Source organism: Canis lupus, chromosome 19 (genome assembly GCF_048164855.1).
Source record: "Canis lupus baileyi chromosome 19, mCanLup2.hap1, whole genome shotgun sequence".
NCBI classification, from domain to species: domain Eukaryota; kingdom Metazoa; phylum Chordata; class Mammalia; order Carnivora; family Canidae; genus Canis; species Canis lupus.
This window is the reverse complement of record NC_132856.1, coordinates 55887096-55896378: the sequence shown is the minus strand read 5'-3', so window position 1 is coordinate 55896378 and position 9283 is coordinate 55887096. Positions and strand designations below refer to the sequence as shown.

At 63.0% G+C, this 9283-nt stretch overlaps 1 protein-coding gene and 1 long non-coding RNA gene across 2 annotated transcripts in view; one reads left to right on the top strand and one right to left on the bottom strand.

The window, feature by feature from the left end:
- Positions 1-1913: 1913 nt before the first annotated feature.
- LOC140611010 (neurturin) overlaps positions 1914-9283 on the top strand; it is a 14308-nt gene continuing 6938 nt past the window's right edge. The window contains exon 1 of the mRNA XM_072787670.1: positions 1914-2018. The gene's annotated coding sequence lies outside the window, so the exon portion shown is untranslated. The remainder of the gene's footprint in view (positions 2019-9283) is intronic.
- Positions 5851-9283, bottom strand: part of LOC140611006 (uncharacterized) — a 5663-nt gene continuing 2230 nt past the window's right edge. Inside the window, exons 2-4 of the long non-coding RNA XR_012012398.1 lie at positions 8273-8393; positions 7393-7517; positions 5851-6835 (exon numbers count right to left, since the gene is read on the bottom strand). This is a non-coding gene — a long non-coding RNA (uncharacterized lncRNA). The remainder of the gene's footprint in view (positions 6836-7392; positions 7518-8272; positions 8394-9283) is intronic.

Here is a 9283-nt window from a genome sequence, read left to right as displayed (position 1 = left end):
TCACTCAATCTTCACTACAACCCTATTAGGGTCTATTAATAATACCCTGTGTTACAGGCCGAGAAGCTGAGCCACATTCAAGATGTACCCGCCCAAGGCCGCACAGAGCAGACACCTGTGCTTCCCATCCTGGACCAGGACCGGCGGCTCCAACGCCACCACTTCCGCGACACCTGCTCATTCTTGTGCCCCCACCCTACCTGCAAGCTCACATCCTGGCCTACTCCTGGGTGGCTGTGCGCAGACCCAGGCGTCGCCCACCCGCATGCGCCCCAGTGCAGGGGTGAGACTGAGTGTCTCCTATCACCGCGTAGGCGGCATAGTAGTGCAAGCTGTACAGGCCCCTTGGGGTGTGTGTGTGTGTGTGTGTGTGTGTGTGTGTGTGTGTGTGTGTGTGTGTTGGCGGGGAGGGGAGGGGAGGCGAGGGGAGGGGGGAGCTCCTAGGAAGGTCTCCTACCCAGACCAATGCCAGGGCTGCTGGGATCAGAGGAATGCAGGCGGCCTGGGCCGGACGAGGAGGCCCCAAGAAATCAGGCGGCAGGAGAGAGAAACCAGAGCAGCGGGCCCCGGGAACACAGGCGGCGGCGGCCGGGAGCGCGCGGGAAAAGGCCGCGGCGGGGGCCCGAGGGCGGGGCGGCGGGGAGGGTGTTTCGGTAACTAGGCCACGGCGGGGCGGGGCCGCGGCGGCTCCAGCCCCGCCCACCCCCCGCCCCGAGCCGCCTGGCGCCGCCAGGGGGCGCTGCAGGAACGCGGAGCCGTCGGGGCGGGGGCGCGGCGGGTCTGGGCGCGCAGGTGGGGGCGCCCCGCGGGGTCCCGGTGCGCAGAGAGCGCGGGGGGAGCCGGCGGTGGGAATGGGCGCCGCTGCGGGGCGCTGGGTGCAGCCCGGGCAGAACGGCCGCTTCGTGAGGGGCTCGGTGGGCAGCGGCTGTCCTCAGTCCTAGGGTACCACTTACTTACTGTCTTAGGAAAAAGCTTTGGGTCTCAGTCCTCTAGAACGGCTCTGTCCTGGGGGCTTCTCTGGATTTCTGGAAGGAGGGCCTGGGGCGGGACTAGCAGGACCCCACAGTCTTCAGCGGGGCAGGAGGGGGCTCTGGCCGCTGTGACCGCCGTCTGGGGTCGTGCTGTGACTTAATGCCTCCGAGGAGAACCGGGGAGGGGCTTCTCGCGGCCCCGGATTTAGGGAAGATGCGCCGTCTTGGGTCTGTGGATGGGGGGCAGCAGCTGATTACGGGGGCGCTGCTCTGGAGGTTCCCTGGAGGGGCTTCCTTGGTGAGAGTACTTCTCGGGGCCCTGCCTTCCGGAAGGGGACCAGGCAGGAGCCGGCGTCTGACAGTAAAGCCAGATCCTCGGCAGAGTGTGGGGCGCCCAAGGCCGCCGGCACTGGCGTCGGGGGCGCTGTGCCTCCTATCCCAGAAGGGAGCCCTTGGGGAGGGGGCGCCGCGGGGCCCCGGGAGGTCCCCTGCCCCGGGGCGCCGTGGCCCCCGCACCCCCGCCACCTGCGCGCCGCCCGCCCCCCCTTGGGCGGGGGCGGCTCCCGTCCCGGGAAACCCGAGCCACCGCCCTGGCCCCGCCCCCGGCCCCGCCCCCGGCCCCGAGCCGGCCCAGCCGTCCGCGGCGGGAGCGGCGGAGGCGGCGGGAGAGCGCGCCGCGGAGCCGCTCCGAGCGCCCGGGCCCCCCGCGCCGCAGCCCCCGAGCCCAGCGCCGCGCGCCCAGGCCGCCCGCGCCGTCCGTGCGCCCCCGCGCCCCGCGCCCCGCGCCGCCGGCCGTCCAGGGCACCCCCAGCCCCCGCCCCAGCCCGGCCGGGATGGCCGCAGCCCGCGGCTGATCGAGCCCGGGGGGGCCCCATGGGCCGGCCCGCGCCGCGTCCCCCCCGCGGCCGCCCCCTCCGGCCCGGGCCCCCCCGGGCGCCGCGGGCCCAGGCGGCCCGGATGGCGGTCGCGGCGGCAGGGGCAGGGGCTGGGGCCGGCGCGGGCGGCAGGCGCGGCCACCACTGACGGGCAGTCGGGCACCCCGAGCAGGTAAGCAAGGGCAGGCGGGGGGCCCGCGGGGGGCCGGCGCTGGGGGGGCCCGGCCCGGAGGACGGGGTGGGGGGCTTCCAGGGCTCGGGATGGACCGGTAGCTTCCCTCCTCTGGCGAGCCCCGGCGTGTGGATGAGCGCGGGGTCTGGGGGCCACGGGTCCGCGCACGGCGGGGGGGGGCGAGGTGGGCAGGGCGGCCCGGGCCCGGTGCGACGGGGCGGGCGCGCCTCTGCGCCCTTGGACCTCCAAGTGTGCATCTGAAGCGGGGTGGGAGCGGGGTGGGCGCGGGGTGGGCGCGGGGGCAGCCGGAACCCCCTCTGCAGCCTCTGCGAGGGCGAGCCCCAGACGCCGCGCTGCCTTGCGGTGCGCCGGGGGCCGTGGGGGGCGTCGGGCCCGCAGACCCCAGCCGGGGAGCTGCCGTCGGCCCAGCTGCGCGCAGAAGTAAACATCTGTCAGTGGCGCGTTCCAGCCGCCGCCGCCTCCGGGGACACGGTGTCCTCCGGTAAGGGCCCGGCTCTCTCGGCTCCGGGAGCCGCCTGTGCAGCCACAAGAGGGCGCGAAACCCTTTTTTGGGGGGAGGGTAGTCCCTTAAGGGCAAAGACGGGATTTGAAGGCGAGGGGGGTGTGCCTTCCCGGCTTTTTTAAAAAGGGCATCTCTTCCTCGGGGTGGCCGCAGAATTCCCCCAGAAGGTGCATGTGGGGGTCAGGAGTCACTAGGCAGGGGCGGATGCAGACAGTTGGGCAGATTTGGGGGGAAGAAGGAGGCCACTCGCAGGGGCGGGTGGCACGGCCACCGCTTCCCCAAAGAAGCAACAGCATATATTGTGGTGTCACTGGCTGGGCTCTGGGCCTGTGGCTCCTTGCATGGCTGGGACCCCAGCCCAGATCCGAAGAGCAGGGCCAGGGTCCTGGGAGGGGGGAGCTGGAGGCTGACCCCTGACTTTAACTCACTCCTGCCTGCCTGCCCTGTCCTGTCTCTGCTCAATCCTTCTCTCTGTGTTCCATGACACTCTTTGTCTTCAAGTGCCCCAGGCTGAGGAAGCCCCGATGGGGCGTGACTGGTCTAGGCGGATGTCAGGATGTCCGCGGAGGGAAGACTCCCAGCTTTGCCCGTTTCCCCTCACCCCCAGCCCCTTGCCTCGGGGCCCTTTGGACACCAATCCCCATTCCCTTCATCCTCCAACTTCTGAGGTTCAGGGTTCTGAAGCCCGCCCAACCCCCCCTACTCCCCGAGGCCTTCTAGCCTAGTCCTAGTGACAAGCTGCAAAGAGATTGTTCTAGAGGTACAGGGACGCGAACACAACATCCCCCTCTGTGGCAGGGCACCGTGGCCGAAATTCCACCATCACTGCTTTCGGGAAACAAGCAGAGGACATAGCTTTCAAGAGTCTGGGGCAGGCAAAGGAACGAGTTTGCAGCCAGGCACAGGGACACAATCAAGAGACTGTTCCCCCACATGTATGTTGGATGGTGATGGTGTGGCTGACTGTTGGCGGCGGGGCTTGGAGGCCCTGTCCTTTAAAGAAGACACACTTAGACCCCAGGCTGGAGCCCAGAGTGGGGAGCAAAGGGCCTACCTCAGGGGTAGGAGGATCGAGGGAGGCTTCCTGGAGGAGAAGGCATTGGGGCTGGGGCTGTGAAGGATGAGTAGGAGTTTTCGAAGTGGGGAAAAGAAAGGGCCTTCCAGGCAGCAGGAACTGCACGGACAAAGATCCAGAAAATAACACGACTCGTTTTAGAAAATCCAGAGTAGGGATCCCTGGGTGGCGCAGCGGTTTGGCGCCTGCCTTTGGCCCAGGGCGCGATCCTGGAGACCCCGGATCGAATCCCACGTCGGGCTCCCAGTGCATGGAGCCTGCTTCTCCCTCTGCCTGTGTCTCTGCCTCTCTCTCTCTCTCTCTCTCTCTCTCTGTGACTATCATAAATAAAAAGAAAAAAAAAAGAAAATCCGGAGTGTCCAGGTGACTGTGGGAGGGAGAGACCACTCTGAGAGGTGGGCAGGGGGAGAACTGGGCTGGGGCATTTGGATCCTGGAGGTTAGGGCTGGAAACAGGGCAGGGAAGAATGGGTCTTTCAGGCATCTGGCATCCCTGGGCCCAGCCTTCTTTGCTGTGACCATAGATTCTTCTGCAGACGCATCTTTCCTGGTCCCCAAGGTAGGGCCGAGGGGTCTGGGCCCCCAGGGGGAGCCCCACGTGGGGAGATGGGGGGCAGCTGGGGTCTGCCCTCTGCCTAGCGAGCACCAAGGAGGCATCGGGCGGGCCCGGCGGGAGGCTGTCTCTCCCCAGTGTGCAGCTGAGAAAACTGAGACTGGGTGAGCCGAAGGGATCTTTCCTTCATGCCCATGTGTTTCCTGAGCAACGAGCTGCTGCGTGCCACGCTCTGTGGTAGGATGACACACAGGATAGGACAGGCCTGGGGCCTGGTACTCCTGGGGGTGGGTGAGGGAGTGGACGGGAGGCTCCCAGACCAGCCAGCCGGGTCTTCAAAAACTCCTACTCATCCTTCATAGCCCCAGCCCCGATGTCCCTCCTCCAGGAAGTCTCCTCTGACCCCTCCTACCCTGAGCTGGTAGGCCCTTGGTTCCCCACTCTGGGCTCCACCCTGCGGTCTAAGTCTATCATCTTGAAGAACAAGGCCCACGAGCCGTGACGTCAACGGCCACACCGCTACTGTCCCACGAAGGTTTTGGGGGGGTTATTTCTGGGAGAGGTTACTTTCAGGGGAGGTAACAGCTACGAAGGAAGCCCGGCGGGCGACAGGAAGCAAAGGTATTCAGGAGCGGAAAGATCTTCCCTTCAAGTCCAAGTGAAACCAGGCTTCGGGCTGGTTCTGGAAGAAATGAGACAAGGGGGTCCTGCCCGCAGCCAGTGGGTCTCGCTTCCCAGTTGGGGAAACCGAGACCCAAAGGGAGGGCACCGTTTGCGCCTGGAAAGCTCAGTGTGTCAAGGACCCGAGGTGGACATTGTTTTGTTTTGTTTTTAATGTTTTTAAAAATTTATTTATTTATGATAGTCACACAGAGAGAGAGAGAGAGACAGAGAGGCAGAGACACAGGCAGAGGGAGAAGCAGGCTCCATGCACCGGGAGCCCGACGTGGGATTCGATCCCGGGTCTCCAGGATCGCGCCCTGGGCCAAAGGCAGGCGCCAAACCGCTGCGCCACCCAGGGATCCCTCGAGGCGGACTTTGAACTTGGGGGGACGGGGGTAGAAGAGATGACTCGGGGTGCCCTCCTTCCCAGGAAGCCAATGTCAGGGTCCGAGTGGCATCTGAAGTCCGTGCCTCTCTGTTCCCCCTGCTGTCCCATGGCCCGCTTTGTGTGGTGCCCTCCTGGCCACCCCCCCGGGGGATCCATGTCCCTTGTGCCACCCGCCAGGCCCCACAGCAGCTGCTCAGCTGTGCCAGGCCCGATTAGGCTGATCCTGTTATCCCTCCCACCCCAGGGAGCCCCCTCCTGCCCCCCCCCCGGCCCGGCCTGCTGCGGTCAAGGTGGGAATTTTACAGGCCAGCCACACACGCTCTCCAGCCTGGCCTCCCTAAGAACACGCTCGCGTGGCAGCAGGTTCACGAAGAGGGCCCCGGGCACGTGGGGGCATCGGGGTGAGGGTGGGGGTGGGAATAGAGAGCTGACCCTGCAGGTCGCGTGGCCCCGTCGTCCCCCCACCTCATCTCCCCATGCTGCCCTGCCCCCCCTTTGCTCCTCCAGCTCCCTCCGCCTACAACACTCTCTCCAGATCTTCACTTGGTCTCAGCTCAAATGCTGCCTCCTACAAGAAGCCCCCTTGGCCTCTCAACCTAAAGAGGCTCCCCACCCACCCCACCCCCCTCCGGTCACTATGACTTCACCTTGTTTTATTTTGTCGTGCTGCTGACATCCAGATTACCTTATTTATTTATTTATGTCTTCTCTCTTACCTGCCCCCCCAAACCCTGATTGGACGGGCAGCTTGGCAAGCGTGGGGCGCAGGTCGGCCTGGGTCCCCTTGAGCTCCCTGGCTGGCCCAGCACACAGTAGGCGCCCAGGAAGGCTTGGTCTGATGTGTCGGGCGCGGAGCTGGGCCTGGCACACAGGGCTTGCTGCCACGTGGGCACTTTATTTACTTGCTGGTTCTGCTCTGCTGCGTGTCTTTGGGAAAACCTGTCCTCTCAGTGGACGTCAGCCCCTTCACTCCCCCAACAGCAGGACCTGCCATGCCCTCTGGCTGCTGCCATCCCCCTCAGCATTACCCTCGGCCACTCAGGTCCCAGGGCCTGCGGAGGCATTTGAGAGAACAAGTTTGGAGTCAGAGTCAAGTTCAACCTCAGCTCGGCCGCTATCTTCCTTTCCTTCTTTCTTCTTTCCAAGCTTTTTCCACATGGTCCCTGCATGGCTCCATCCCATGACCCTGAGACCGTGACCTCAACCGAAATCAAGAGTCAGATGCTTAACCCACTGAGCCACCCAGGTGCCCCTTATTTTTGGTATCACCTTGAGCAAGTGACTCTACTCTGGGCCTCAGTTTCCCGGCGTGGGGAATAATGACATCTTTTCCAGGGACTGCGGGGACCATTAAACATGTGGAAAGCACTTAGCACAGTGCTCGCCACTGAATAAGCGTAATAGCCAACGTGGTGGGGGCGTTAATGTTATTACTGTTGCCGTTAGAGAGGCCGTGTGGTACAGAGATGAAGAACGTGGAGGGGGTCTTGGGGCCAGGACTTTGAGGGATGAGTAGGAGTTCACCTGACTATCTGTATTCAAATCCCAGCTTGGCCACTTACACTTGTTTGATCTGGAGCAAATCACTTCACTTCTTTGGACCCCAGTTTCCCGACCTACAAAATGGAGAGAAAACAGTCCATACGTTGCTATGAGTTATTATGTAGAAAGTGCTTGAACAGTACCCATAGGGCTGTGTGCTAGTGCTAGTGTTAGCTATTATTATTATTTTTTTAAGATTTTATTTATTCATTCCTGAGAGACAAAGAGAGAGAGATGCAGAGACACAGGCAGAGGGAGAAGCAGGCTCCATGCCGGGAGCCCGACGTGGGACTCGATCCCGGGTCTTTAGGATCACGCCCTGGGCCGAAGGCAGGCACTAAACTGCTGAGCCACCCGAGCTGCCCTATTATTATTATTTTTTAAAAATATTTTACTTATTTATTCATGAGAGACACCCAGAGAGAGGCAGAGACACAGGCAGAGGGAGAAGCAGCCTTCCTATCGGGATCCCAGGACCCCGGGATCATGCCCTGAGCAAAGGCAGATGGGCATTTGCTTAACCACTGAGCCGCTCAGGCGTCCCTATTATTATTATTGCTACTATTATTACCACGGGGCAGTCAGCACAGTCCTCCCCAGAAGTCACTCTCTCTGTCTAACCACCTCTCACCTTCACTCTGTCTTCACCTTCAAAGATAGACGCAGAGTCCCTCGGACAAGTTCAGAAGCCCAGACTTGATTCTCAGAGTAGCAGGGAGCCAGTGATGATTCTAGCAACTGGGCAACAGACAGCTTCTGGGGGGGGGGGGAGAAGCAAGGCTGGGCTCTGCCTGGAAGGTTGACTGGGGGCATTTGTGACTGCACGCCCCCCCCCCCCACGAGGCCCCTGCAGACGCGGCATCGGAACCAGCTGCACTAGCCAGATGTTCCTGGTTTGCCCCCAGATGTGTGTCGCCGGCTCGCGGCTGCCCTGGCCTCCCCATCTCCACCATGGGGCGGGGCCGGGCCCTGGGGCCTCGCAGGGAGGGGGCACATTTTTGTGGGCTGTGGAATTTGTTTCTTGTTTCACAGGACCATTGAGTCTTGCCTTGAGAGAGGCCGAAGTGCTGCCCCTCCTGCTCTCAGTTTCCCCATCCCTGGAACCCCCAGGGCCCACGTCGGGGGAAGGAGAGGTGCAGAGCTGCCCCAGGAGTTGGCCCCGGGGCCGGCCCCCGAGCTGTCAGCACTGGAGGCAGGAGCACGTCAGAGGCCAGGCCTAAAGGACCTCACTGAATGAGCTGGGCCCCCCAGATGAGGGAGGGGTGTCTCAGGCAGCTCACTGTACGGGTGGGGAAACTGAGGCTCCCTGCCACTGTGTCATCCAGCAAGGAAGACAGCCTTCCAGAACCCCGGCGCTGCAGGGTTCAGACACAGGTCCCCTCCCCCCACATCCGCCCTCATGGCTTCTCAGCCTGGCTCGCTCTGCCCTTGGGCAGTTACGACAGCCCCGCGAGCACCCCTGCCAAGCTCCTCCGGGTCCCCCCTACTGTTCCCGCGGGGCTGGGTGGCACCTTTCAGGGAGATCCCCAATAGGAAGGCCAGGGAGGTGTCCTGGGGTGCGATGGAGAAGGAGGAGGGTGTACGTGGAGTGAGGCACCACGTGGAGACCGAGGAGCAGCAGCAGGCCCACACCTGTGTGAACAGAATTATTGAAGCCAGCCCTTGCCTTGAAAGGACCTCGCCCAGCCTAGCCCTCCAAAATCCCTCAGTCCAGAGAAGATGGATGTGAACCCAGAAACTATGCCAGCCTGGCTGGGTAAGAGGGGGGACCCACAGCTGGGGATCCAAGATGGGAAGCCAGGATGGCTTCCTGGAGGAGGACCAATAGGACCCAGGGCTCTGAGGGATGCCTAGGAGTTTGCCAACTGGGGGCAGGCCCCGATTCAAGGCGTCCCTCAGACTGGAGAGATCAGTGGATGGACGGAAGTGTCCCCTTCCATCCTTCCTCTCCCTGGGGGTGAGCATGAAACAGGTGCCTCCCTGAGGCCAGGAGCTCTGCAGGAAGGAGGCTGTTGACCTCGAGAACAGGTATGCCTGGCCTGTGTCTCCTGGGAGCTCCACTGAAAGGTGGAGCCTCAGGGCGTTGCCTGGGCACCAGGATAATGAGCAGAATTTCTTGGCCCTACAAAGGAGGCTTCCAGAAACACCCACATGCCCACACCCTCACTCTATCTTTACCTTGGATGATTGGAAGGGCTTGCCTGGCTGTGTGACTCTGGGTTACTCATCACCCCTGTCTGAGCCTCGTCTCAGCCCCAGACACTCTGTGGTCTCCAGCTAGAAGTGAGGGCCTCCCTGAAACCACTTCCTGCAGTTCAGGCTGTCACGGCCCCAAGAAAGGAGGGTGCTCCCTTCCCTGGGCAGTGAGAATCCTCCAGAGTCTGGACATTTTCTGGGAGCTGAGAGGAGACCGCTGGCCAGGCCCTGTCCGGGAGCACGGAGGCTCCTGAGATGCAGGCAGGTGAGGCCTGGGCCACGTACCAGTCCCCGGGACGGGGCAGTTCTCTCCTGGGTCATCGGCC